Source organism: Ranitomeya variabilis, chromosome 3 (genome assembly GCF_051348905.1).
Source record: "Ranitomeya variabilis isolate aRanVar5 chromosome 3, aRanVar5.hap1, whole genome shotgun sequence".
In the NCBI taxonomy this organism is placed as follows: Eukaryota; Metazoa; Chordata; class Amphibia; order Anura; family Dendrobatidae; genus Ranitomeya; species Ranitomeya variabilis.
This window is the reverse complement of record NC_135234.1, coordinates 375,408,371-375,431,214: the sequence shown is the minus strand read 5'-3', so window position 1 is coordinate 375,431,214 and position 22,844 is coordinate 375,408,371. Positions and strand designations below refer to the sequence as shown.

General features: G+C 48.2%; 1 non-coding gene and 64 pseudogenes across 1 annotated transcript; all 65 read left to right on the top strand.

Moving 5' to 3' along the window:
• Nucleotides 1–130: 130 nt before the first annotated feature.
• On the top strand, nucleotides 131–306 carry LOC143759594 (U2 spliceosomal RNA; annotated as a pseudogene).
• A 177-nt stretch (nucleotides 307–483) lies between these two features.
• On the top strand, nucleotides 484–659 carry LOC143760792 (U2 spliceosomal RNA; annotated as a pseudogene).
• Nucleotides 660–836: 177 nt separating this feature from the next.
• Nucleotides 837–1,012, top strand: LOC143760453 (U2 spliceosomal RNA; annotated as a pseudogene).
• A 177-nt stretch (nucleotides 1,013–1,189) lies between these two features.
• On the top strand, nucleotides 1,190–1,365 carry LOC143763138 (U2 spliceosomal RNA; annotated as a pseudogene).
• A 177-nt stretch (nucleotides 1,366–1,542) lies between these two features.
• On the top strand, nucleotides 1,543–1,718 carry LOC143761395 (U2 spliceosomal RNA; annotated as a pseudogene).
• A 177-nt stretch (nucleotides 1,719–1,895) lies between these two features.
• On the top strand, nucleotides 1,896–2,071 carry LOC143762710 (U2 spliceosomal RNA; annotated as a pseudogene).
• Nucleotides 2,072–2,248: 177 nt separating this feature from the next.
• On the top strand, nucleotides 2,249–2,424 carry LOC143762056 (U2 spliceosomal RNA; annotated as a pseudogene).
• Nucleotides 2,425–2,601: 177 nt separating this feature from the next.
• On the top strand, nucleotides 2,602–2,777 carry LOC143761549 (U2 spliceosomal RNA; annotated as a pseudogene).
• Nucleotides 2,778–2,954: 177 nt separating this feature from the next.
• Nucleotides 2,955–3,131, top strand: LOC143762207 (U2 spliceosomal RNA; annotated as a pseudogene).
• A 176-nt stretch (nucleotides 3,132–3,307) lies between these two features.
• LOC143759920 (U2 spliceosomal RNA) lies at nucleotides 3,308–3,483 on the top strand (annotated as a pseudogene).
• Nucleotides 3,484–3,660: 177 nt separating this feature from the next.
• On the top strand, nucleotides 3,661–3,839 carry LOC143762608 (U2 spliceosomal RNA; annotated as a pseudogene).
• Nucleotides 3,840–4,013: 174 nt separating this feature from the next.
• On the top strand, nucleotides 4,014–4,189 carry LOC143760567 (U2 spliceosomal RNA; annotated as a pseudogene).
• Nucleotides 4,190–4,366: 177 nt separating this feature from the next.
• On the top strand, nucleotides 4,367–4,544 carry LOC143759456 (U2 spliceosomal RNA; annotated as a pseudogene).
• Nucleotides 4,545–4,719: 175 nt separating this feature from the next.
• LOC143761939 (U2 spliceosomal RNA) lies at nucleotides 4,720–4,895 on the top strand (annotated as a pseudogene).
• Nucleotides 4,896–5,072: 177 nt separating this feature from the next.
• LOC143761376 (U2 spliceosomal RNA) lies at nucleotides 5,073–5,248 on the top strand (annotated as a pseudogene).
• A 93-nt stretch (nucleotides 5,249–5,341) lies between these two features.
• LOC143760495 (U2 spliceosomal RNA) lies at nucleotides 5,342–5,517 on the top strand (annotated as a pseudogene).
• Nucleotides 5,518–5,694: 177 nt separating this feature from the next.
• On the top strand, nucleotides 5,695–5,870 carry LOC143760754 (U2 spliceosomal RNA; annotated as a pseudogene).
• Nucleotides 5,871–6,047: 177 nt separating this feature from the next.
• Nucleotides 6,048–6,223, top strand: LOC143759413 (U2 spliceosomal RNA; annotated as a pseudogene).
• A 177-nt stretch (nucleotides 6,224–6,400) lies between these two features.
• Nucleotides 6,401–6,576, top strand: LOC143760791 (U2 spliceosomal RNA; annotated as a pseudogene).
• Nucleotides 6,577–6,753: 177 nt separating this feature from the next.
• On the top strand, nucleotides 6,754–6,929 carry LOC143760442 (U2 spliceosomal RNA; annotated as a pseudogene).
• Nucleotides 6,930–7,106: 177 nt separating this feature from the next.
• LOC143763126 (U2 spliceosomal RNA) lies at nucleotides 7,107–7,282 on the top strand (annotated as a pseudogene).
• A 177-nt stretch (nucleotides 7,283–7,459) lies between these two features.
• Nucleotides 7,460–7,635, top strand: LOC143761394 (U2 spliceosomal RNA; annotated as a pseudogene).
• Nucleotides 7,636–7,812: 177 nt separating this feature from the next.
• Nucleotides 7,813–7,988, top strand: LOC143763015 (U2 spliceosomal RNA; annotated as a pseudogene).
• Nucleotides 7,989–8,165: 177 nt separating this feature from the next.
• On the top strand, nucleotides 8,166–8,341 carry LOC143762055 (U2 spliceosomal RNA; annotated as a pseudogene).
• A 177-nt stretch (nucleotides 8,342–8,518) lies between these two features.
• Nucleotides 8,519–8,694, top strand: LOC143761548 (U2 spliceosomal RNA; annotated as a pseudogene).
• Nucleotides 8,695–8,871: 177 nt separating this feature from the next.
• On the top strand, nucleotides 8,872–9,048 carry LOC143762206 (U2 spliceosomal RNA; annotated as a pseudogene).
• Nucleotides 9,049–9,224: 176 nt separating this feature from the next.
• LOC143759919 (U2 spliceosomal RNA) lies at nucleotides 9,225–9,400 on the top strand (annotated as a pseudogene).
• Nucleotides 9,401–9,577: 177 nt separating this feature from the next.
• Nucleotides 9,578–9,753, top strand: LOC143761546 (U2 spliceosomal RNA; annotated as a pseudogene).
• Nucleotides 9,754–9,930: 177 nt separating this feature from the next.
• LOC143762205 (U2 spliceosomal RNA) lies at nucleotides 9,931–10,107 on the top strand (annotated as a pseudogene).
• A 176-nt stretch (nucleotides 10,108–10,283) lies between these two features.
• LOC143759918 (U2 spliceosomal RNA) lies at nucleotides 10,284–10,459 on the top strand (annotated as a pseudogene).
• Nucleotides 10,460–10,636: 177 nt separating this feature from the next.
• On the top strand, nucleotides 10,637–10,815 carry LOC143762607 (U2 spliceosomal RNA; annotated as a pseudogene).
• Nucleotides 10,816–10,989: 174 nt separating this feature from the next.
• On the top strand, nucleotides 10,990–11,165 carry LOC143760566 (U2 spliceosomal RNA; annotated as a pseudogene).
• A 177-nt stretch (nucleotides 11,166–11,342) lies between these two features.
• Nucleotides 11,343–11,520, top strand: LOC143759455 (U2 spliceosomal RNA; annotated as a pseudogene).
• Nucleotides 11,521–11,695: 175 nt separating this feature from the next.
• Nucleotides 11,696–11,871, top strand: LOC143761938 (U2 spliceosomal RNA; annotated as a pseudogene).
• A 177-nt stretch (nucleotides 11,872–12,048) lies between these two features.
• Nucleotides 12,049–12,224, top strand: LOC143760789 (U2 spliceosomal RNA; annotated as a pseudogene).
• Nucleotides 12,225–12,401: 177 nt separating this feature from the next.
• Nucleotides 12,402–12,577, top strand: LOC143759593 (U2 spliceosomal RNA; annotated as a pseudogene).
• A 177-nt stretch (nucleotides 12,578–12,754) lies between these two features.
• On the top strand, nucleotides 12,755–12,930 carry LOC143760788 (U2 spliceosomal RNA; annotated as a pseudogene).
• A 177-nt stretch (nucleotides 12,931–13,107) lies between these two features.
• On the top strand, nucleotides 13,108–13,283 carry LOC143759591 (U2 spliceosomal RNA; annotated as a pseudogene).
• A 177-nt stretch (nucleotides 13,284–13,460) lies between these two features.
• LOC143759454 (U2 spliceosomal RNA) lies at nucleotides 13,461–13,638 on the top strand (annotated as a pseudogene).
• Nucleotides 13,639–13,813: 175 nt separating this feature from the next.
• On the top strand, nucleotides 13,814–13,989 carry LOC143762838 (U2 spliceosomal RNA; annotated as a pseudogene).
• A 177-nt stretch (nucleotides 13,990–14,166) lies between these two features.
• Nucleotides 14,167–14,342, top strand: LOC143760787 (U2 spliceosomal RNA; annotated as a pseudogene).
• Nucleotides 14,343–14,519: 177 nt separating this feature from the next.
• LOC143759335 (U2 spliceosomal RNA) lies at nucleotides 14,520–14,695 on the top strand (annotated as a pseudogene).
• Nucleotides 14,696–14,872: 177 nt separating this feature from the next.
• On the top strand, nucleotides 14,873–15,048 carry LOC143761937 (U2 spliceosomal RNA; annotated as a pseudogene).
• A 177-nt stretch (nucleotides 15,049–15,225) lies between these two features.
• LOC143760786 (U2 spliceosomal RNA) lies at nucleotides 15,226–15,401 on the top strand (annotated as a pseudogene).
• A 177-nt stretch (nucleotides 15,402–15,578) lies between these two features.
• LOC143759589 (U2 spliceosomal RNA) lies at nucleotides 15,579–15,754 on the top strand (annotated as a pseudogene).
• Nucleotides 15,755–15,931: 177 nt separating this feature from the next.
• On the top strand, nucleotides 15,932–16,107 carry LOC143761363 (U2 spliceosomal RNA; annotated as a pseudogene).
• Nucleotides 16,108–16,284: 177 nt separating this feature from the next.
• On the top strand, nucleotides 16,285–16,460 carry LOC143761734 (U2 spliceosomal RNA; annotated as a pseudogene).
• A 177-nt stretch (nucleotides 16,461–16,637) lies between these two features.
• LOC143760430 (U2 spliceosomal RNA) lies at nucleotides 16,638–16,813 on the top strand (annotated as a pseudogene).
• Nucleotides 16,814–16,990: 177 nt separating this feature from the next.
• LOC143763115 (U2 spliceosomal RNA) lies at nucleotides 16,991–17,166 on the top strand (annotated as a pseudogene).
• A 177-nt stretch (nucleotides 17,167–17,343) lies between these two features.
• LOC143760123 (U2 spliceosomal RNA) lies at nucleotides 17,344–17,519 on the top strand (annotated as a pseudogene).
• Nucleotides 17,520–17,696: 177 nt separating this feature from the next.
• Nucleotides 17,697–17,874, top strand: LOC143760258 (U2 spliceosomal RNA; annotated as a pseudogene).
• A 175-nt stretch (nucleotides 17,875–18,049) lies between these two features.
• Nucleotides 18,050–18,225, top strand: LOC143761768 (U2 spliceosomal RNA; annotated as a pseudogene).
• Nucleotides 18,226–18,402: 177 nt separating this feature from the next.
• Nucleotides 18,403–18,578, top strand: LOC143760122 (U2 spliceosomal RNA; annotated as a pseudogene).
• Nucleotides 18,579–18,755: 177 nt separating this feature from the next.
• On the top strand, nucleotides 18,756–18,933 carry LOC143760256 (U2 spliceosomal RNA; annotated as a pseudogene).
• Nucleotides 18,934–19,108: 175 nt separating this feature from the next.
• On the top strand, nucleotides 19,109–19,284 carry LOC143761767 (U2 spliceosomal RNA; annotated as a pseudogene).
• A 177-nt stretch (nucleotides 19,285–19,461) lies between these two features.
• Nucleotides 19,462–19,637, top strand: LOC143759588 (U2 spliceosomal RNA; annotated as a pseudogene).
• Nucleotides 19,638–19,814: 177 nt separating this feature from the next.
• Nucleotides 19,815–19,990, top strand: LOC143761255 (U2 spliceosomal RNA; annotated as a pseudogene).
• A 93-nt stretch (nucleotides 19,991–20,083) lies between these two features.
• Nucleotides 20,084–20,259, top strand: LOC143762599 (U2 spliceosomal RNA; annotated as a pseudogene).
• Nucleotides 20,260–20,436: 177 nt separating this feature from the next.
• On the top strand, nucleotides 20,437–20,612 carry LOC143760753 (U2 spliceosomal RNA; annotated as a pseudogene).
• A 177-nt stretch (nucleotides 20,613–20,789) lies between these two features.
• Nucleotides 20,790–20,965, top strand: LOC143761639 (U2 spliceosomal RNA; annotated as a pseudogene).
• A 177-nt stretch (nucleotides 20,966–21,142) lies between these two features.
• On the top strand, nucleotides 21,143–21,318 carry LOC143818800 (U2 spliceosomal RNA; annotated as a pseudogene).
• A 177-nt stretch (nucleotides 21,319–21,495) lies between these two features.
• LOC143762231 (U2 spliceosomal RNA) lies at nucleotides 21,496–21,673 on the top strand (annotated as a pseudogene).
• A 175-nt stretch (nucleotides 21,674–21,848) lies between these two features.
• On the top strand, nucleotides 21,849–22,035 carry LOC143762983 (U2 spliceosomal RNA). Its single transcript, XR_013212287.1, has one exon. It is a non-coding gene; the product is annotated as a U2 spliceosomal RNA (small nuclear RNA).
• Nucleotides 22,036–22,200: 165 nt separating this feature from the next.
• On the top strand, nucleotides 22,201–22,376 carry LOC143763155 (U2 spliceosomal RNA; annotated as a pseudogene).
• A 177-nt stretch (nucleotides 22,377–22,553) lies between these two features.
• Nucleotides 22,554–22,729, top strand: LOC143760481 (U2 spliceosomal RNA; annotated as a pseudogene).
• The last annotated feature ends 115 nt before the right edge of the window (nucleotides 22,730–22,844 follow it).

The window sequence follows — 22,844 nt, the reverse complement described above, 5'->3', positions numbered from 1 at the left end:
AGAACTGTCATCTACAGAGCTTCCAGAGTTTTTGGAAAATGTCTTCCCTGCGGCAATCTTTTGCTATGTCTCCACAGTGGGTTTCGGTTGTAGGCCTTGGTGCGGCCCAAGTGGCAAACCATTTCTGATCATCGCTTCTCGGCCAAATGGCTCAAGATCAAGCGTAGTGTCTGTTCTTATCTGATACGTCCCCTATTTGGGGACCATATATTAAATAGATTTTTGGAATAGGGAGCTGGAAATGGAGCTTGCTTTGTCGCACGGAACCTTCACGTGCTGTCACAATGGGGATGGAGGGTGTGGTTATGCAGATTCAAAACGCGTTGTGCACAGCTTGAACACACGCACACCGCAGAACTGTCATCGACAGAGCTTCCAGAGTTTCTGGAAAATGTCTTCCCTGCGGCAATCTTTTGCTATGTCTCCACAGTGGGTTTCGGTTTTAGGCCTTGGTGCGGCCCAAGTGGCAAACCATTTCTGATCATCGCTTCTCGGCCAAATGGCTCAAGATCAAGCGTAGTGTCTGTTCTTATCTGATACGTCCCCTATTTGGGGACCATATATTAAATGGATTTTTGGAATAGGGAGCTGGAAATGGAGCTTGCTTTGTCACACGGAACCTTCACGTGCTGTCACAATGGGGATGGAGGGTGTGGTTATGCAGATTCAAAACGCGTTGTGCACTGCTTGAACACACGCACACCGCAGAACTGTCATCTACAGAGCTTCCAGAGTTTTTGGAAAATGTCTTCCCTGCGGCAATCTTTTGCTATGTCTCCACAGTGGGTTTCGGTTGTAGGCCTTGGTGCGGCCCAAGTGGCAAACCATTTCTGATCATCGCTTCTCGGCCAAATGGCTCAAGATCAAGTGTAGTGTCTGTTCTTATCTGATACGTCCCCTATTTGGGGACCATATATTAAATAGATTTTTGGAATAGGGAGCTGGAAATGGAGCTTGCTTTGTCGCACGGAACCTTCACGTGCTGTCACAATGGGGATGGAGGGTGTGGTTATGCAGATTCAAAACGCGTTGTGCACAGCTTGAACACACGCACACCGCAGAACTGTCATCTACAGAGCTTCCAGAGTTTCTGGAAAATGTCTTCCCTGCGGCAATCTTTTGCTATGTCTCCACAGTGGGTTTCGGTTGTAGGCCTTGGTGTGGCCCAAGTGGCAAACCATTTCTGATCATCGCTTCTCGGCCAAATGGCTCAAGATCAAGCGTAGTGTCTGTTCTTATCTGATACGTCCCCTATTTGGGGACCATATATTAAATGGATTTTTGGAATAGGGAGCTGGAAATGGAGCTTGCTTCGTCGCACGGAACCTTCACGTGCTGTCACAATGGGGATGGAGGGTGTGGTTATGCAGATTCAAAACGCGTTGTGCACAGCTTGAACACACGCACACCACAGAACTGTCATCGACAGAGCTTCCAGAGTTTCTGGAAAATGTCTTCCCTGCGGCAATCTTTTGCTATGTCTCCACAGTGGGTTTCGGTTGTAGGCCTTGGTGCGGCCCAAGTGGCAAACCATTTCTGATCATCGCTTCTCGGCCAAATGGCTCAAGATCAAGCGTAGTGTCTGTTCTTATCTGATACGTCCCCTATTTGGGGACCATATATTACATGGATTTTTGGAATAGGGAGCTGGAAATGGAGCTTGCTTTGTCACACGGAACCTTCACGTGCTGTCACAATGGGGATGGAGGGTGTGGTTATGCAGATTCGAAACGCGTTGTGCACAGCTTGAACACACGCACACCGCAGAACTGTCATCTACAGAGCTTCCAGAGTTTCTGGAAAATGTCTTCCCTGCGGCAATCTTTTGCTAAGTCTCCACAGTGGGTTTCGGTTGTAGGCCTTGGTGCGGCCCAAGTGGCAAACCATTTCTGATCATCGCTTCTCGGCCAAATGGCTCAAGATCAAGCGTAGAGTCTGTTCTTATCTGATACGTCCCTTATTTGGGGACCATATATTAAATGGATTTTTGGAATAGGATGCTGGAAATGGAGCTTGCTTTGTCGCACGGAACCTTCACGTGCTGTCACAATGGGGATGGAGGGTGTGGTTATGCAGATTCAAAACGCGTTGTGCACAGCTTGAACACACGCACACCGCAGAACTGTCATCTACAGAGCTTCCAGAGTTTCTGGAAAATGTCTTCCCTGCGGCAATCTTTTGCTATATCTCCACAGTGGGTTTCGGTTGTAGGCCTTGGTGCGGCCCAAATGGCAAACCATTTCTGATCATCGCTTCTCGGCCAAATGGCTCAAGATCAAGCGTAGAGTCTGTTCTTATCTGATACGTCCCCTATTTGGGGACCATATATTAAATGGATTTTTGGAATAGGGAGCTGGCAATGGAGCTTGCTTTGTCGCACGGAACCTTCACGTGCTGTCACAATGGGGATGGAGGGTGTGGTTATGCAGATTCGAAACGCGTTGTATACAGCTTGAACACACGCACACCGCAGAACTGTCATCTACAGAGCTTCCAAAGTTTCTGGAAAATGTCTTCCCTGCGGCAATCTTTTGCTATGTCTCCACAGTGGGTTTCGGTTGTAGGCCTTGGTGCGGCCCAAGTGGCAAACCATTTCTGATCATCGCTTCTCGGCCAAATGGCTCAAGATCAAGCGTAGAGTCTGTTCTTATCTGATACGTCCCCTATTTGGGGACCATATATTAAATGGATTTTTGGAATAGGGAGCTGGAAATGGAGCTTGCTTTGTCGCACGGAACCTTCACGTGCTGTCACAATGGGGATGGAGGGTGTGGTTATGCAGATTCAAAACGCGTTGTGCACAGCTTGAACACACGCACACCGCAGAACTGTCATCTACAGAGCTTCCAGAGTTTCTGGAAAATGTCTTCCCTGCGGCAATCTTTTGCTATGTCTCCACAGTGGGTTTCGGTTGTAGGCCTTGGTGCGGCCCAAGTGGCAAACCATTTCTGATCATCGCTTCTCGGCCAAATGGCTCAAGATCAAGCGTAGTGTCTGTTCTTATCTGATACGTACCCTATTTGGGGACCATATATTAAATAGATTTTTGGAATAGGGAACTGGAAATGGAGCTTGCTTTGTCGCACGGAACCTTCACTTGCTGTCACAATGGGGATGGAGGGTGTGGTTATGCAGATTCAAAACGCGTTGTGCACAGCTTGAACACACGCACACCGCAGAACTGTCATCTACAGAACTTCCAGAGTTTCTGGAAAATGTCTTCCCTGCGGCAATCTTTTGCTATGTCTCCACAGTGGGTTTCGGTTGTAGGCCTTGGTGCGGCCCAAGTGGCACACCATTTCTGATCATCGCTTCTCGGCCAAATGGCTCAAGATCAAGCGTAGTGTCTGTTCTTATCTGATACGTCCCCTATTTGGGGACCATATATTAAATGGATTTTTGGAATAGGGAGCTGGAAATGGAGCTTGCTTTGTCGCACGGAACCTTCACGTGCTGTCACAATGGGGATGGAGGGTGTGGTTATGCAGATTCAAAACGCGTTGTGCACAGCTTGAACACACGCACACCGCAGAACTGTCATCTACAGAGCTTCCAGAGTTTCTGGAAAATGTCTTCCCTGCGGCAATCTTTTGCTATGTCTCCACAGTGGGTTTCAGTTGTAGGCCTTGGTGCGGCCCAAGTGGCAAACAATTTCTGATCATCGCTTCTCGGCCAAATGGCTCAAGATCAAGCGTAGTGTCTGTTCTTCTCGGATACGTCCCCTATTTGGGGACCATATATTAAATGGATTTTTGGAATAGGGAGCTGGAAATGGAGCTTGCTTTGTCACACGGAACCTTCACGTGCTGTCACAATGGGGATGGAGGGTGTGATTATGCAGATTCAAAACGCGTTGTGCACAGCTTGAACACACGCACACCGCAGAACTGTCATCGACAAAGCTTCCAGAGTTTCTGGAAAATGTCTTCCCTGCGGCAATCTTTTGCTATGTCTCCACAGTGGGTTTCGGTTGTAGGCCTTGGTGCGGCCCAAGTGGCAAACCATTTCTGATCATCGTTTCTCGGCCAAATGGCTCAAGATCAAGCGTAGTGTCTGTTCTTATCTGATACGTCCCCTATTTGGGGACCATATATTAAATAGATTTTTGGAATAGGGAGCTGGAAATGGAGCTTGCTTTGTCGCACAGAACCTTCACGTGCTGTCACAATGGGGATGGAGGGTGTGGTTATGCAGATTCAAAATGCGTTGTGCACAGCTTGAACACACGCACACCGCAGAACTGTCATCTACAGAGCTTCCAGGGTTTCTGGAAAATGTCTTCCCTGCGGCAATCTTTTGCTATGTCTCCACAGTGGGTTACGGTTGTAGGCCTTGGTGAGGCCTAAGTGGCAAACCATTTCTGATCATCGCTTCTCGGCCAAATGGCTCAAGATCAAGCGTAGTGTCTGTTCTTATCTGATACGTCCCCTATTTGGGGACCATATATTAAATGGATTTTTGGAAAACGGAGCTGGAAATGGAGCTTGCTTCGTCGGACGGAACCTTCACATGCTGTCACAATGGGGATGGAGGGTGTGGTTATGCAGATTCAAAACGCGTTGTGCACAGCTTGAACACACGCACACCGCAGAACTGTCATCGACAGAGCTTCCAGAGTTTCTGGAAAATGTCTTCCCTGCGGCAATCTTTTGCTATGTCTCCACAGTGGGTTTCGGTTGTAGGCCTTGGTGCGGCCCAAGTGGCAAACCATTTCTGATCATCGCTTCTTGGCCAAATGGCTCAAGATCAAGCGTAGTGTCTGCTCTTATCTGATATGTCCCCTATTTGGGGACCATATATTAAATAGATTTTTGGAATAGGGAGCTGGAAATGGAGCTTGCTTTGTCGCACGGAACCTTCACGTGCTGTCACAATGGGGATGGAGGGTGTGGTTATGCAGATTCAAAACGCGTTGTGCACAGCTTGAACACACGCACACCGCAGAACTGTCATCTACAGAGCTTCCAGAGTTTCTGGAAAATGTCTTCCCTGCGGCAATCTTTTGCTATGTCTCCACAGTGGGTTTCGGTTGTAGGCCTTGGTGCGGCCCAAATGGCGAACCATTTCTGATCATCGCTTCTCGGCCAAATGGCTCAAGATCAAGCGTAGTGTCTGTTCTTATCTGATACGTCCCCTATTTGGGGACCATATATTAAATGGATTTTTGGAATAGGGAGCTGGAAATGGAGCTTGCTTTGTCGCATGGAACCTTCACGTGCTGTCACAATGGGGATGGAGGGTGTGGTTATGCAGATTCAAAACGCGTTGTGCACAGCTTGTCTCCACAGTGGGTTTCGGTTGTAGGCCTTGGTGCGGCCCAAGTGGCAAACCATTTCTGATCATCGCTTCTCGGCCAAATGGCTCAAGATCAAGCGTAGTGTCTGTTCTTATCTGATACGTCCCCTATTTGGGGACCATATATTAAATGGATTTTTGGAATAGGGAGCTGGAAATGGAGCTTGCTTTGTCGCACGGAACCTTCACGTGCTGTCATAATGGGGATGGAGGGTGTGGTTATGCAGATTCAAAACGCGTTGTGCACAGCTTGAACACACGCACACCGCAGAACTGTCATCTACAGAGCTTCCAGAGTTTCTGGAAAATGTCTTCCCTGCGGCAATCTTTTGCTATGTCTCCACAGTGGGTTTCGGTTGTAGGCCTTGGTGCGGCCCAAGTGGCAAACCATTTCTGATCATCGCTTCTCGGCCAAATGGCTCAAGATCAAGCGTAGTGTCTGTTCTTATCTGATATGTCCCCTATTTGGGGACCATATATTAAATAGATTTTTGGAATAGGGAGCTGGAAATGGAGCTTGCTTTGTCGCATGGAACCTTCACGTGCTGTCACAATGGGGATGGAGGGTGTGGTTATGCAGATTCAAAACGCGTTGTGCACAGCTTGAACACACGCACACCGCAGAACTGTCATCTACAGAGCTTCCAGAGTTTTTGGAAAATGTCTTCCCTGCGGCAATCTTTTGCTATGTCTCCACAGTGGGTTTCGGTTGTAGGCCTTGGTGCGGCCCAAGTGGCAAACCATTTCTGATCATCGCTTCTCGGCCAAATGGCTCAAGATCAAGCGTAGTGTCTGTTCTTATCTGATACGTCCCCTATTTGGGGACCATATATTAAATAGATTTTTGGAATAGGGAGCTGGAAATGGAGCTTGCTTTGTCGCACGGAACCTTCACGTGTTGTCACAATGGGGATGGAGGGTGTGGTTATGCAGATTCAAAACGCGTTGTGCACAGCTTGAACACACGCACACCGCAGAACTGTCATCGACAGAGCTTCCAGAGTTTCTGGAAAATGTCTTCCCTGCGGCAATCTTTTGCTATGTCTCCACAGTGGGTTTCGGTTTTAGGCCTTGGTGCGGCCCAAGTGGCAAACCATTTCTGATCATCGCTTCTCGGCCAAATGGCTCAAGATCAAGCGTAGTGTCTGTTCTTATCTGATACGTCCCCTATTTGGGGACCATATATTAAATGGATTTTTGGAATAGGGAGCTGGAAATGGAGCTTGCTTTGTCACACGGAACCTTCACGTGCTGTCACAATGGGGATGGAGGGTGTGGTTATGCAGATTCAAAACGCGTTGTGCACTGCTTGAACACACGCACACCGCAGAACTGTCATCTACAGAGCTTCCAGAGTTTTTGGAAAATGTCTTCCCTGCGGCAATCTTTTGCTATGTCTCCACAGTGGGTTTCGGTTGTAGGCCTTGGTGCGGCCCAAGTGGCAAACCATTTCTGATCATCGCTTCTCGGCCAAATGGCTCAAGATCAAGTGTAGTGTCTGTTCTTATCTGATACGTCCCCTATTTGGGGACCATATATTAAATAGATTTTTGGAATAGGGAGCTGGAAATGGAGCTTGCTTTGTCGCACGGAACCTTCACGTGCTGTCACAATGGGGATGGAGGGTGTGGTTATGCAGATTCAAAACGCGTTGTGCACAGCTTGAACACACACACACCGCAGAACTGTCATCTACAGAGCTTCCAGAGTTTCTGGAAAATGTCTTCCCTGCGGCAATCTTTTGCTATGTCTCCACAGTGGGTTTCGGTTGTAGGCCTTGGTGTGGCCCAAGTGGCAAACCATTTCTGATCATCGCTTCTCGGCCAAATGGCTCAAGATCAAGCGTAGTGTCTGTTCTTATCTGATACGTCCCCTATTTGGGGACCATATATTAAATGGATTTTTGGAATAGGGAGCTGGAAATGGAGCTTGCTTCGTCGCACGGAACCTTCACGTGCTGTCACAATGGGGATGGAGGGTGTGGTTATGCAGATTCAAAACGCGTTGTGCACAGCTTGAACACACGCACACCACAGAACTGTCATCGACAGAGCTTCCAGAGTTTCTGGAAAATGTCTTCCCTGCGGCAATCTTTTGCTATGTCTCCACAGTGGGTTTCGGTTGTAGGCCTTGGTGCGGCCCAAGTGGCAAACCATTTCTGATCATCGCTTCTCGGCCAAATGGCTCAAGATCAAGCGTAGTGTCTGTTCTTATCTGATACGTCCCCTATTTGGGGACCATATATTACATGGATTTTTGGAATAGGGAGCTGGAAATGGAGCTTGCTTTGTCACACGGAACCTTCACGTGCTGTCACAATGGGGATGGAGGGTGTGGTTATGCAGATTCGAAACGCGTTGTGCACAGCTTGAACACACGCACACCGCAGAACTGTCATCTACAGAGCTTCCAGAGTTTCTGGAAAATGTCTTCCCTGCGGCAATCTTTTGCTAAGTCTCCACAGTGGGTTTCGGTTGTAGGCCTTGGTGCGGCCCAAGTGGCAAACCATTTCTGATCATCGCTTCTCGGCCAAATGGCTCAAGATCAAGCGTAGAGTCTGTTTTTATCTGATACGTCCCTTATTTGGGGACCATATATTAAATGGATTTTTGGAATAGGATGCTGGAAATGGAGCTTGCTTTGTCGCACGGAACCTTCACGTGCTGTCACAATGGGGATGGAGGGTGTGGTTATGCAGATTCAAAACGCGTTGTGCACAGCTTGAACACACGCACACCGCAGAACTGTCATCTACAGAGCTTCCAGAGTTTCTGGAAAATGTCTTCCCTGCGGCAATCTTTTGCTATATCTCCACAGTGGGTTTCGGTTGTAGGCCTTGGTGCGGCCCAAATGGCAAACCATTTCTGATCATCGCTTCTCGGCCAAATGGCTCAAGATCAAGCGTAGAGTCTGTTCTTATCTGATACGTCCCCTATTTGGGGACCATATATTAAATGGATTTTTGGAATAGGGAGCTGGCAATGGAGCTTGCTTTGTCGCACGGAACCTTCACGTGCTGTCACAATGGGGATGGAGGGTGTGGTTATGCAGATTCGAAACGCGTTGTATACAGCTTGAACACACGCACACCGCAGAACTGTCATCTACAGAGCTTCCAAAGTTTCTGGAAAATGTCTTCCCTGCGGCAATCTTTTGCTATGTCTCCACAGTGGGTTTCGGTTGTAGGCCTTGGTGCGGCCCAAGTGGCAAACCATTTCTGATCATCGCTTCTCGGCCAAATGGCTCAAGATCAAGCGTAGAGTCTGTTCTTATCTGATACGTCCCCTATTTGGGGACCATATATTAAATGGATTTTTGGAATAGGGAGCTGGAAATGGAGCTTGCTTTGTCGCACGGAACCTTCACGTGCTGTCACAATGGGGATGGAGGGTGTGGTTATGCAGATTCAAAACGCGTTGTGCACAGCTTGAACACACGCACACCGCAGAACTGTCATCTACAGAGCTTCCAGAGTTTCTGGAAAATGTCTTCCCTGCGGCAATCTTTTGCTATGTCTCCACAGTGGGTTTCGGTTGTAGGCCTTGGTGCGGCCCAAGTGGCAAACCATTTCTGATCATCGCTTCTCGGCCAAATGGCTCAAGATCAAGCGTAGTGTCTGTTCTTATCTGATACGTACCCTATTTGGGGACCATATATTAAATAGATTTTTGGAATAGGGAACTGGAAATGGAGCTTGCTTTGTCGCACGGAACCTTCACTTGCTGTCACAATGGGGATGGAGGGTGTGGTTATGCAGATTCAAAACGCGTTGTGCACAGCTTGAACACACGCACACCGCAGAACTGTCATCTACAGAACTTCCAGAGTTTCTGGAAAATGTCTTCCCTGCGGCAATCTTTTGCTATGTCTCCACAGTGGGTTTCGGTTGTAGGCCTTGGTGCGGCCCAAGTGGCACACCATTTCTGATCATCGCTTCTCGGCCAAATGGCTCAAGATCAAGCGTAGTGTCTGTTCTTATCTGATACGTCCCCTATTTGGGGACCATATATTAAATGGATTTTTGGAATAGGGAGCTGGAAATGGAGCTTGCTTTGTCGCACGGAACCTTCACGTGCTGTCACAATGGGGATGGAGGGTGTGGTTATGCAGATTCAAAACGCGTTGTGCACAGCTTGAACACACGCACACCGCAGAACTGTCATCTACAGAGCTTCCAGAGTTTCTGGAAAATGTCTTCCCTGCGGCAATCTTTTGCTATGTCTCCACAGTGGGTTTCGGTTGTAGGCCTTGGTGCGGCCCAAGTGGCAAACCATTTCTGATCATCGCTTCTCGGCCAAATGGCTCAAGATCAAGCGTAGAGTCTGTTCTTATCTGATACGTCCCCTATTTGGGGACCATATATTAAATGGATTTTTGGAATAGGGAGCTGGAAATGGAGCTTGCTTTGTCGCACGGAACCTTCACGTGCTGTCACAATGGGGATGGAGGGTGTGGTTATGCAGATTCAAAACGCGTTGTGCACAGCTTGAACACACGCACACCGCAGAACTGTCATCTACAGAGCTTCCAGAGTTTCTGGAAAATGTCTTCCCTGCGGCAATCTTTTGCTATGTCTCCACAGTGGGTTTCGGTTGTAGGCCTTGGTGCGGCCCAAGTGGCAAACCATTTCTGATCATCGCTTCTCGGCCAAATGGCTCAAGATCAAGCGTAGTGTCTGTTCTTATCTGATACGTACCCTATTTGGGGACCATATATTAAATAGATTTTTGGAATAGGGAACTGGAAATGGAGCTTGCTTTGTCGCACGGAACCTTCACTTGCTGTCACAATGGGGATGGAGGGTGTGGTTATGCAGATTCAAAACGCGTTGTGCACAGCTTGAACACACGCACACCGCAGAACTGTCATCTACAGAACTTCCAGAGTTTCTGGAAAATGTCTTCCCTGCGGCACTCTTTTGCTATGTCTCCACAGTGGGTTTCGGTTGTAGGCCTTGGTGCGGCCCAAGTGGCACACCATTTCTGATCATCGCTTCTCGGCCAAATGGCTCAAGATCAAGCGTAGTGTCTGTTCTTATCTGATACGTCCCCTATTTGGGGACCATATATTAAATGGATTTTTGGAATAGGGAGCTGGAAATGGAGCTTGCTTTGTCGCACGGAACCTTCACGTGCTGTCACAATGGGGATGGAGGGTGTGGTTATGCAGATTCAAAACGCGTTGTGCACAGCTTGAACACACGCACACCGCAGAACTGTCATCTACAGAGCTTCCAGAGTTTCTGGAAAATGTCTTCCCTGCGGCAATCTTTTGCTATGTCTCCACAGTGGGTTTCAGTTGTAGGCCTTGGTGCGGCCCAAGTGGCAAACAATTTCTGATCATCGCTTCTCGGCCAAATGGCTCAAGATCAAGCGTAGTGTCTGTTCTTCTCGGATACGTCCCCTATTTGGGGACCATATATTAAATGGATTTTTGGAATAGGGAGCTGGAAATGGAGCTTGCTTTGTCACACGGAACCTTCACGTGCTGTCACAATGGGGATGGAGGGTGTGATTATGCAGATTCAAAACGCGTTGTGCACAGCTTGAACACACGCACACCGCAGAACTGTCATCGACAAAGCTTCCAGAGTTTCTGGAAAATGTCTTCCCTGCGGCAATCTTTTGCTATGTCTCCACAGTGGGTTTCGGTTGTAGGCCTTGGTGCGGCCCAAGTGGCAAACCATTTCTGATCATCGTTTCTCGGCCAAATGGCTCAAGATCAAGCGTAGTGTCTGTTCTTATCTGATACGTCCCCTATTTGGGGACCATATATTAAATAGATTTTTGGAATAGGGAGCTGGAAATGGAGCTTGCTTTGTCGCACAGAACCTTCACGTGCTGTCACAATGGGGATGGAGGGTGTGGTTATGCAGATTCAAAATGCGTTGTGCACAGCTTGAACACACGCACACCGCAGAACTGTCATCTACAGAGCTTCCAGGGTTTCTGGAAAATGTCTTCCCTGCGGCAATCTTTTGCTATGTCTCCACAGTGGGTTACGGTTGTAGGCCTTGGTGAGGTCTAAGTGGCAAACCATTTCTGATCATCGCTTCTCGGCCAAATGGCTCAAGATCAAGCGTAGTGTCTGTTCTTATCTGATACGTCCCCTATTTGGGGACCATATATTAAATGGATTTTTGGAAAACGGAGCTGGAAATGGAGCTTGCTTCGTCGGACGGAACCTTCACATGCTGTCACAATGGGGATGGAGGGTGTGGTTATGCAGATTCAAAACGCGTTGTGCACAGCTTGAACACACGCACACCGCAGAACTGTCATCGACAGAGCTTCCAGAGTTTCTGGAAAATGTCTTCCCTGCGGCAATCTTTTGCTATGTCTCCACAGTGGGTTTCGGTTGTAGGCCTTGGTGCGGCCCAAGTGGCAAACCATTTCTGATCATCGCTTCTTGGCCAAATGGCTCAAGATCAAGCGTAGTGTCTGCTCTTATCTGATATGTCCCCTATTTGGGGACCATATATTAAATAGATTTTTGGAATAGGGAGCTGGAAATGGAGCTTGCTTTGTCGCACGGAACCTTCACGTGCTGTCACAATGGGGATGGAGGGTGTGGTTATGCAGATTCAAAACGCGTTGTGCACAGCTTGAACACACGCACACCGCAGAACTATCATCTACAGAACCTCCAGAGTTTCTGGAAAATGTCTTCCCTGCGGCAATCTTTTGCTATGTCTCCACAGTGGGTTTCGGTTGTAGGCCTTGGTGCGGCCCAAGTGGCAAACCATTTCTGATCATCGCTTCTCGGCCAAATGGCTCAAGATCAAGCGTAGTGTCTGTTCTTATCTGATACGTCCCCTATTTGGGGACCATATATTAAATGGATTTTTGGAATAGGGAGCTGGAAATGGAGCTTGCTTTGTCACACGGAACCTTCACGTGCTGTCACAATGGGGATGGAGGGTGTGGTTATGCAGATTCAAAACGCGTTGTGCACAGCTTGAACACACGCACACTGCAGAACTGTCATCGACAGAGCTTCCAGAGTTTCTGGAAAATGTCTTCCCTGCGGCAATCTTTTGCTATGTCTCCACAGTGGGTTTCGGTTGTAGGCCTTGGTGCGGCCCAAGTGGCAAACCATTTCTGATCATCGCTTCTCGGCCAAATGGCTCAAGATCAAGCGTAGTGTCTGTTCTTATCTGATACGTCCCCTATTTGGGGACCATATATTAAATAGATTTTTGGAATAGGGAGCTGGAAATGGAGCTTGCTTTGTCGCACGGAACCTTCACGTGCTGTCACAATGGGGATGGAGGGTGTGGTTATGCAGATTCAAAACGCGTTGTGCACAGCTTGAACACACGCACACCGCAGAACTGTCATCGACAGAGCTTCCAGAGTTTCTGGAAAATGTCTTCCCTGCGGCAATCTTTTGCTATGTCTCCACAGTGGGTTTCGGTTTTAGGCCTTGGTGCGGCCCAAGTGGCAAACCATTTCTGATCATCGCTTCTCGGCCAAATGGCTCAAGATCAAGCGTAGTGTCTGTTCTTATCTGATACGTCCCCTATTTGGGGACCATATATTAAATGGATTTTTGGAATAGGGAGCTGGAAATGGAGCTTGCTTTGTCACACGGAACCTTCACGTGCTGTCACAATGGGGATGGAGGGTGTGGTTATGCAGATTCAAAACGCGTTGTGCACAGCTTGAACACACGCACACCGCAGAACTGTCATCTACAGAGCTTCCAGAGTTTTTGGAAAATGTCTTCCCTGCGGCAATCTTTTGCTATGTCTCCACAGTGGGTTTCGGTTGTAGGCCTTGGTGCGGCCCAAGTGGCAAACCATTTCTGATCATCGCTTCTCGGCCAAATGGCTCAAGATCAAGCGTAGTGTCTGTTCTTATCTGATACGTCCCCTATTTGGGGACCATATATTAAATAGATTTTTGGAATAGGGAGCTGGAAATGGAGCTTGCTTTGTCGCACGGAACCTTCACGTGCTGTCACAATGGGGATGGAGGGTGTGGTTATGCAGATTCAAAACGCGTTGTGCACAGCTTGAACACACGCACACCGCAGAACTGTCATCGACAGAGCTTCCAGAGTTTCTGGAAAATGTCTTCCCTGCGGCAATCTTTTGCTATGTCTCCACAGTGGGTTTCGGTTTTAGGCCTTGGTGCGGCCCAAGTGGCAAACCATTTCTGATCATCGCTTCTCGGCCAAATGGCTCAAGATCAAGCGTAGTGTCTGTTCTTATCTGATACGTCCCCTATTTGGGGACCATATATTAAATGGATTTTTGGAAAACGGAGCTGGAAATGGAGCTTGCTTCGTCGGACGGAACCTTCACATGCTGTCACAATGGGGATGGAGGGTGTGGTTATGCAGATTCAAAACGCGTTGTGCACAGCTTGAACACACGCACACCGCAGAACTGTCATCGACAGAGCTTCCAGAGTTTCTGGAAAATGTCTTCCCTGCGGCAATCTTTTGCTATGTCTCCACAGTGGGTTTCGGTTGAAGGCCTTGGTGCGGCCCAAGTGGCAAACCATTTCTGATCATCGCTTCTTGGCCAAATGGCTCAAGATCAAGCGTAGTGTCTGCTCTTATCTGATATGTCCCCTATTTGGGGACGATATATTAAATAGATTTTTGGAATAGGGAGCTGGAAATGGAGCATGCTTTGTCGCACGGAACCTTCACGTGCTGTCACAATGGGGATGGAGGGTGTGGTTATGCAGATTCAAAACGCGTTGTGCACAGCTTGAACACACGCACACCGCAGAACTATCATCTACAGAACTTCCAGAGTTTCTGGAAAATGTCTTCCCTGCGGCAATCTTTTGCTATGTCTCCACAGTGGGTTTCGGTTGTAGGCCTTGGTGCGGCCCAAGTGGCAAACCATTTCTGATCATCGCTTCTCGGCCAAATGGCTCAAGATCAAGCGTAGTGTCTGTTCTTATCTGATACGTCCCCTATTTGGGGACCATATATTAAATGGATTTTTGGAATAGGGAGCTGGAAATGGAGCTTGCTTTGTCACACGGAACCTTCACGTGCTGTCACAATGGGGATGGAGGGTGTGGTTATGCAGATTTAAAACGCGTTGTGCACAGCTTGAACACACGCACACCGCAGAACTGTCATCGACAGAGCTTCCAGAGTTTCTGGAAAATGTCTTCCCTGCGGCAATCTTTTGCTATGTCTCCACAGTGGGTTTCGGTTGTAGGCCTTGGTGCGGCCCAAGTGGCAAACCATTTCTGATCATCGCTTCTCGGCCAAATGGCTCAAGATCAAGCGTAGTGTCTGTTCTTATCTGATACGTCCCCTATTTGGGGACCATATATTAAATGGATTTTTGGAATAGGGAGCTGGAAATGGAGCTTGCTTTGTCGCACGGAACCTTCACGTGCTGTCACAATGGTGATGGAGGGTGTGGTTATGCAGATTCAAAACGCGTTGTGCACAGCTTGAACACACGCACACCGCAGAACTGTCATCGACAGAGCTTCCAGAGTTTCTGGAAAATGTCTTCCCTGCGGCAATCTTTTGCTATGTCTCCACAGTGGGTTTCGGTTGTAGGCCTTGGTGCGGCCCAAGTGGCAAACCATTTCTGATCATCGCTTCTTGGCCAAATGGCTCAAGATCAAGCGTAGTGTCTGCTCTTATCTGATATGTCCCCTATTTGGGGACCATATATTAAATAGATTTTTGGAATAGGGAGCTGGAAATGGAGCTTGCTTTGTCGCACGGAACCTTCACGTGCTGTCACAATGGGGATGGAGGGTGTGGTTATGCAGATTCAAAACGCGTTGTGCACAGCTTGAACACACGCACACCGCAGAACTATCATCTACAGAACTTCCAGAGTTTCTGGAAAATGTCTTCCCTGCGGCAATCTTTTGCTATGTCTCCACATTGGGTTTCGGTTGTAGGCCTTGGTGCGGCCCAAGTGGCAAACCATTTCTGATCATCGCTTCTCGGCCAAATGGCTCAAGATCAAGCGTAGTGTCTGTTCTTATCTGATACGTCCCCTATTTGGGGACCATATATTAAATGGATTTTTGGAATAGGGAGCTGGAAATGGAGCTTGCTTTGTCACACGGAACCTTCACGTGCTGTCACAATGGGGATGGAGGGTGTGGTTATGCAGATTCAAAACGCGTTGTGCACAGCTTGAACACACGCACACTGCAGAACTGTCATCGACAGAGCTTCCAGAGTTTCTGGAAAATGTCTTCCCTGCGGCAATCTTTTGCTATGTCTCCACAGTGGGTTTCGGTTGTAGGCCTTGGTGCGGCCCAAGTGGCAAACCATTTCTGATCATCGCTTCTCGGCCAAATGGCTCAAGATCAAGCGTAGTGTCTGTTCTTATCTGATACGTCCCCTATTTGGGGACCATATATTAAATAGATTTTTGGAATAGGGAGCTGGAAATGGAGCTTGCTTTGTCGCACGGAACCTTCACGTGCTGTCACAATGGGGATGGAGGGTGTGGTTATGCAGATTCAAAACGCGTTGTGCACAGCTTGAACACACGCACACCGCAGAACTGTCATCGACAGAGCTTCCAGAGTTTCTGGAAAATGTCTTCCCTGCGGCAATCTTTTGCTATGTCTCCACAGTGGGTTTCGGTTTTAGGCCTTGGTGCGGCCCAAGTGGCAAACCATTTCTGATCATCGCTTCTCGGCCAAATGGCTCAAGATCAAGCGTAGTGTCTGTTCTTATCTGATACGTCCCTTATTTGGGGACCATATATTAAATAGATTTTTGGAATAGGGAGCTGGAAATGGAGCTTGCTTTGTCGCACGGAACCTTCACGTGCTGTCACAATGGGGATGGAGGGTGTGGTTATGCAGATTCAAAACGTGTTGTGCACAGCTTGAACACACGCACACCGCAGAACTGTCATCTACAGAGCTTCCAGAGTTTTTGGAAAATGTCTTCCCTGCGGCAATCTTTTGCTATGTCTCCACAGTGGGTTTCGGTTGTAGGCCTTGGTGCGGCCCAAGTGGCAAACCATTTCTGATCATCGCTTCTCGGCCAAATGGCTCAAGATCAAGCGTAGTGTCTGTTCTTATCTGATACGTCCCTTATTTGGGGACCATATATTAAATAGATTTTTGGAATAGGGAGCTGGAAATGGAGCTTGCTTTGTCACACGGAACCTTCACGTGCTGTCACAATGGGGATGGAGGGTGTGGTTATGCAGATTCAAAACGCGTTGTGCACTGCTTGAACACACGCACACCGCAGAACTGTCATCTACAGAGCTTCCAGAGTTTTTGGAAAATGTCTTCCCTGCGGCAATCTTTTGCTATGTCTCCACAGTGGGTTTCGGTTGTAGGCCTTGGTGCGGCCCAAGTGGCAAACCATTTCTGATCATCGCTTCTCGGCCAAATGGCTCAAGATCAAGTGTAGTGTCTGTTCTTATCTGATACGTCCCCTATTTGGGGACCATATATTAAATAGATTTTTGGAATAGGGAGCTGGAAATGGAGCTTGCTTTGTCGCACGGAACCTTCACGTGCTGTCACAATGGGGATGGAGGGTGTGGTTATGCAGATTCAAAACGCGTTGTGCACAGCTTGAACACACGCACACCGCAGAACTGTCATCTACAGAGCTTCCAGAGTTTCTGGAAAATGTCTTCCCTGCGGCAATCTTTTGCTATGTCTCCACAGTGGGTTTCGGTTGTAGGCCTTGATGTGGCCCAAGTGGCAAACCATTTCTGATCATCGCTTCTCGGCCAAATGGCTCAAGATCAAGCGTAGTGTCTGTTCTTATCTGATACGTCCCCTATTTGGGGACCATATATTAAATGGATTTTTGGAATAGGGAGCTGGAAATGGAGCTTGCTTCGTCGCACGGAACCTTCACGTGCTGTCACAATGGGGATGGAGGGTGTGGTTATGCAGATTCAAAACGCGTTGTGCACAGCTTCAACACACGCACACCACAGAACTGTCATCGACAGAGCTTCCAGAGTTTCTGGAAAATGTCTTCCCTGTGGCAATCTTTTGCTATGTCTCCACAGTGGGTTTCGGTTGTAGACCTTGGTGTGGCCCAAGTGGCAAACCATTTCTGATCATCGCTTCTTGGCCAAATGGCTCAAGATCAAGCGTAGTGTCTGTTCTTATCTGATACGTCCCCTATTTGGGGACCATATATTAAATAGATTTTTGGAATAGGGAGCTGGAAATGGAGCTTGCTTTGTCGCACGGAACCTTCACGTGCTGTCACAATGGGGATGGAGGGTGTGGTTATGCAGATTCAAAACGCGTTGTGCACAGCTTGAACACACGCACACCGCAGAACTGTCATCTACAGAGCTTCCAGAGTTTCTGGAAAATGTCTTCCCTGCGGCAATCTTTTGCTATGTCTCCACAGTGGGTTTCGGTTGTAGGCCTTGGTGCGGCCCAAGTGGCAAACCATTTCTGATCATCGCTTCTCGGCCAAATGGCTCAAGATCAAGCGTAGTGTCTGTTCTTATCTGATACGTCCCCTATTTGGGGACCATATATTAAATGGATTTTTGGAATAGGGAGCTGGAAATGGAGCTTGCTTTGTCACACGGAACCTTCACATGCTGTCACAATGGGGATGGAGGGTGTGGTTATGCAGATTCGAAACGCGTTGTGCACAGCTTGAACACACGCACACCGCAGAACTGTCATCTACAGAGCTTCCAGAGTTTCTGGAAAATGTCTTCCCTGCGGCAATCTTTTGCTAAGTCTCCACAGTGGGTTTCGGTTGTAGGCCTTGGTGCGGCCCAAGTGGCAAACCACTTCTGATCATCGCTTCTCGGCCAAATGGCTCAAGATCAAGCGTAGAGTCTGTTCTTATCTGATACGTCCCCTATTTGGGGACCATATATTAAATGGATTTTTGGAATAGGATGCTGGAAATGGAGCTTGCTTTGTCGCACGGAACCTTCACGTGCTGTCACAATGGGGATGGAGGGTGTGGTTATGCAGATCCAAAACGCGTTGTGCACAGCTTGAACACACGCACACCACAGAACTGTCATCGACAGAGCTTCCAGAGTTTCTGGAAAATGTCTTCCCTGTGGCAATCTTTTGCTATGTCTCCACAGTGGGTTTCGGTTGTAGACCTTGGTGTGGCCCAAGTGGCAAACCATTTCTGATCATCGCTTCTTGGCCAAATGGCTCAAGATCAAGCGTAGTGTCTGTTCTTATCTGATACGTCCCCTATTTGGGGACCATATATTAAATAGATTTTTGGAATAGGGAGCTGGAAATGGAGCTTGCTTTGTCGCACGGAACCTTCACGTGCTGTCACAATGGGGATGGAGGGTGTGGTTATGCAGATTCAAAACGCGTTGTGCACAGCTTGAACACACGCACACCGCAGAACTGTCATCTACAGAGCTTCCAGAGTTTCTGGAAAATGTCTTCCCTGCGGCAATCTTTTGCTATGTCTCCACAGTGGGTTTCGGTTGTAGGCCTTGGTGCGGCCCAAGTGGCAAACCATTTCTGATCATCGCTTCTCGGCCAAATGGCTCAAGATCAAGCGTAGTGTCTGTTCTTATCTGATACGTCCCCTATTTGGGGACCATATATTAAATGGATTTTTGGAATAGGGAGCTGGAAATGGAGCTTGCTTTGTCACACGGAACCTTCACATGCTGTCACAATGGGGATGGAGGGTGTGGTTATGCAGATTCGAAACGCGTTGTGCACAGCTTGAACACACGCACACCGCAGAACTGTCATCTACAGAGCTTCCAGAGTTTCTGGAAAATGTCTTCCCTGCGGCAATCTTTTGCTAAGTCTCCACAGTGGGTTTCGGTTGTAGGTCTTGGTGCGGCCCAAGTGGCAAACCACTTCTGATCATCGCTTCTCGGCCAAATGGCTCAAGATCAAGCGTAGAGTCTGTTCTTATCTGATACGTCCCCTATTTGGGGACCATATATTAAATGGATTTTTGGAATAGGATGCTGGAAATGGAGCTTGCTTTGTCGCACGGAACCTTCACGTGCTGTCACAATGGGGATGGAGGGTGTGGTTATGCAGATCCAAAACGCGTTGTGCACAGCTTGAACACACGCACACCGCAGAACTGTCATCTACAGAGCTTCCAGAGTTTCTGGAAAATGTCTTCCCTGCGGCAATCTTTTGCTATGTCTCCACAGTGGGTTTCGGTTGTAGGCCTTGGTGCGGCCCAAATGGCGAACCATTTCTGATCATCGCTTCTCGGCCAAATGGCTCAAGATCAAGCGTAGTGTCTGTTCTTATCTGATACGTCCCCTATTTGGGGACCATATATTAAATAGATTTTTGGAATAGGGAGCTGGAAATGGAGCTTGCTTTGTCGCACGGAACCTTCACGTGCTGTCACAATGGGGATGGAGGGTGTGGTTATGCAGATTCAAAACGCGTTGTGCACAGCTTGAACACATGCACACCGCAGAACTGTCATCTACAGAGCTTCCAGAGTTTCTGGAAAATGTCTTCCCTGCGGCAATCTTTTGCTATGTCTCCACAGTGGGTTTCGGTTGTAGGCCTTGGTGCGGCCCAAGTGGCAAACCATTTCTGATCATCGCTTCTCGGCCAAATGGCTCAAGATCAAGCGTAGTGTCTGTTCTTATCTGATACGTCCCCTATTTGGGGACCATATATTAAATAGATTTTTGGAATAGGGAGCTGGAAATGGAGCTTGCTTTGTCGCATGGAACCTTCACGTGCTGTCACAATGGGGATGGAGGGTGTGGTTATGCAGATTCAAAACGCGTTGTGCACAGCTTGTCTCCACAGTGGGTTTCGGTTGTAGGCCTTGGTGCGGCCCAAGTGGCAAACCATTTCTGATCATCGCTTCTCGGCCAAATGGCTCAAGATCAAGCGTAGTGTCTGTTCTTATCTGATACGTCCCCTATTTGGGTACCATATATTACATGGATTTTTGGAATAGGGAGCTGGAAATGGAGCTTGCTTTGTCGCACGGAACCTTCACGTGCTGTAACAATGGGGATGGAGGGTGTGGTTATGCAGATTCAAAACGCGTTGTGCACAGCTTGAACACACGCACACAGCAGAACTGTCATCTACAGAGCTTCCAGAGTTTCTGGAAAATGTCTTCCCTGCGGCAATCTTTTGCTATGTCTCCACAGTGGGTTTCGGTTGTAGGCCTTGGTGCGGCCCAAGTGGCAAACCATTTCTGATCATCGCTTCTCGGCCAAATGGCTCAAGATCAAGCGTAGTGTCTGTTCTTATCTGATATGTCCCCTATTTGGGGACCATATATTAAATAGATTTTTGGAATAGGGAGCTGGAAATGGAGCTTGCTTTGTCGCATGGAACCTTCACGTGCTGTCACAATGGGGATGGAGGGTGTGGTTATGCAGATTCAAAACGCGTTGTGCACAGCTTCAACACACGCACACCACAGAACTGTCATCGACAGAGCTTCCAGAGTTTCTGGAAAATGTCTTCCCTGTGGCAATCTTTTGCTATGTCTCCACAGTGGGTTTCGGTTGTAGACCTTTGTGCGGCCCAAGTGGCAAACCATTTCTGATCATCGCTTCTTGGCCAAATGGCTCAAGATCAAGCGTAGTGTCTGTTCTTATCTGATACATCCCCTATTTGGGGACCATATATTAAATAGATTTTTGGAATAGGGAGCTGGAAATGGAGCTTGCTTTGTCGCACGGAACCTTCACGTGCTGTCACAATGGGGATGGAGGGTGTGGTTATGCAGATTAAAAACGCGTTGTGCACAGCTTGAACACACGCACACCGCAGAACTGTCATCTACAGAACTTCCAGAGTTTCTGGAAAATGTCTTCCCTGCGGCAGTCTTTTGCTATGTCTCCACAGTGGGTTTCGGTTGTAGGCCTTGGTGTGGCCTAAGTGGCAAATCATTTCTGATCATCGCTTCTCGGCCAAATGGCTCAAGATCAAGCGTAGTGTCTGTTCTTATCTGATACGTCCCCTATTTGGGGACCATATATTAAATGGATTTTTGGAATACGGAGCTGGAAATGGAGCTTGCTTCGTCGCACGGAACCTTCACGTGCTGTCACAATGGGGATGGAGGGTGTGGTTATGCAGATTCAAAACGCGTTGTGCACAGCTTGAACACACGCACACCGCAGAACTGTCATCGACAGAGCTTCCAGAGTTTCTGGAAAATGTCTTCCCTGCGGCAATCTTTTGCTATGTCTCCACAGTGGGTTTCGGTTGTAGGCCTTGGTGCGGCCCAAGTGGCAAACCATTTCTGATCATCGCTTCTTGGCCAAATGGCTCAAGATCAAGCGTAGTGTCTGTTCTTATCTGATACGTCCCCTATTTGGGGACCATATATTAAATAGATTTTTGGAATAGGGAGCTGGAAATGGAGCTTGCTTTGTCGCACGGAACCTTCACGTGCTGTCACAATGGGGATGGAGGGTGTAATTATGCAGATTCAAAACGCGTTGTGCACAGCTTGAACACACGCACACCGCAGAACTGTCATCTACAGAACTTCCAGAGTTTCTGGAAAATGTCTTCCCTGCAGCAATCTTTTGCTATGTCTCCACAGTGGGTTTCGGTTTTAGGCCTTGGTGCGGCCCAAGTGGCAAACCATTTCTGATCATCGCTTCTCGGCCAAATGGCTCAAGATCAAGCGTAGTGTCTGTTCTTATCTGATACGTCCCCTATTTGGGACCATATATTAAATGGATTTTTGGAATAGGGAGCTGGAAATGGAGCTTGCTTTGTGACACGGAACCTTCACGTGCTGTCACAATGGGGATGGAGGGTGTGGTTATGCAGATTCAAAACGCGTTGTGCACAGCTTGAACACAAGCACACCGCAGAACTGTCATCGACAGAGCTTCCAGAGTTTCTGGAAAATGTCTTTCCTACGGCAATCTTTTGCTATGTCTCCACAGTGGGTTTCGGTTGTAGGCCTTGGTGCGGCCCAAGTGGCAAACCATTTCTTATCATCGCTTCTCGGCCAAATGGCTCAAGATCAAGCGTTGTGTCTGTTCTTATCTGATACGTCCCCTATTTTGCGACCATATATTAAATGGATTTTTGGAATAGGGAGCTGGAAATGGAGCTTGCTTTGTCACACGGAACCTTCACGTGCTGTCACAATGGGGATGGAGGGTGTGGTTATGCAGATTCAAAACGCGTTGTGCACAGCTTGAACACACGCACACCGCAGAACTGTCATCTACAGAACTTCCAGAGTTTCTGGAAAATGTCTTCCCTGCGGCAATCTTTTGCTATGTCTCCACAGTGGGTTTCGGTTGTAGGCCTTGGTGCGGCCCAAGTGGCAAACCATTTCTGATCATCGCTTCTCGGCCAAATGGCTCAAGATCAAGCGTAGTGTCTGTTCTTATCTGATACGTCCCCTATTTGGGGACCATATGTTAAATAGATTTTTGGAATAGGGAGCTGGAAATGGAGCTTGCTTTGTCGCACGGAACCTTCACGTGCTGTCACAATGGGGATGGAGGGTGTGGTTATGCAGATTCAAAACGCGTTGTGCACAGCTTGAACACACGCACACCGCAGAACTGTCATCAACAGAGCTTCCAGAGTTTCTGGAAAATGTCTTCCCTGCGGCCATCTTTTGCTATG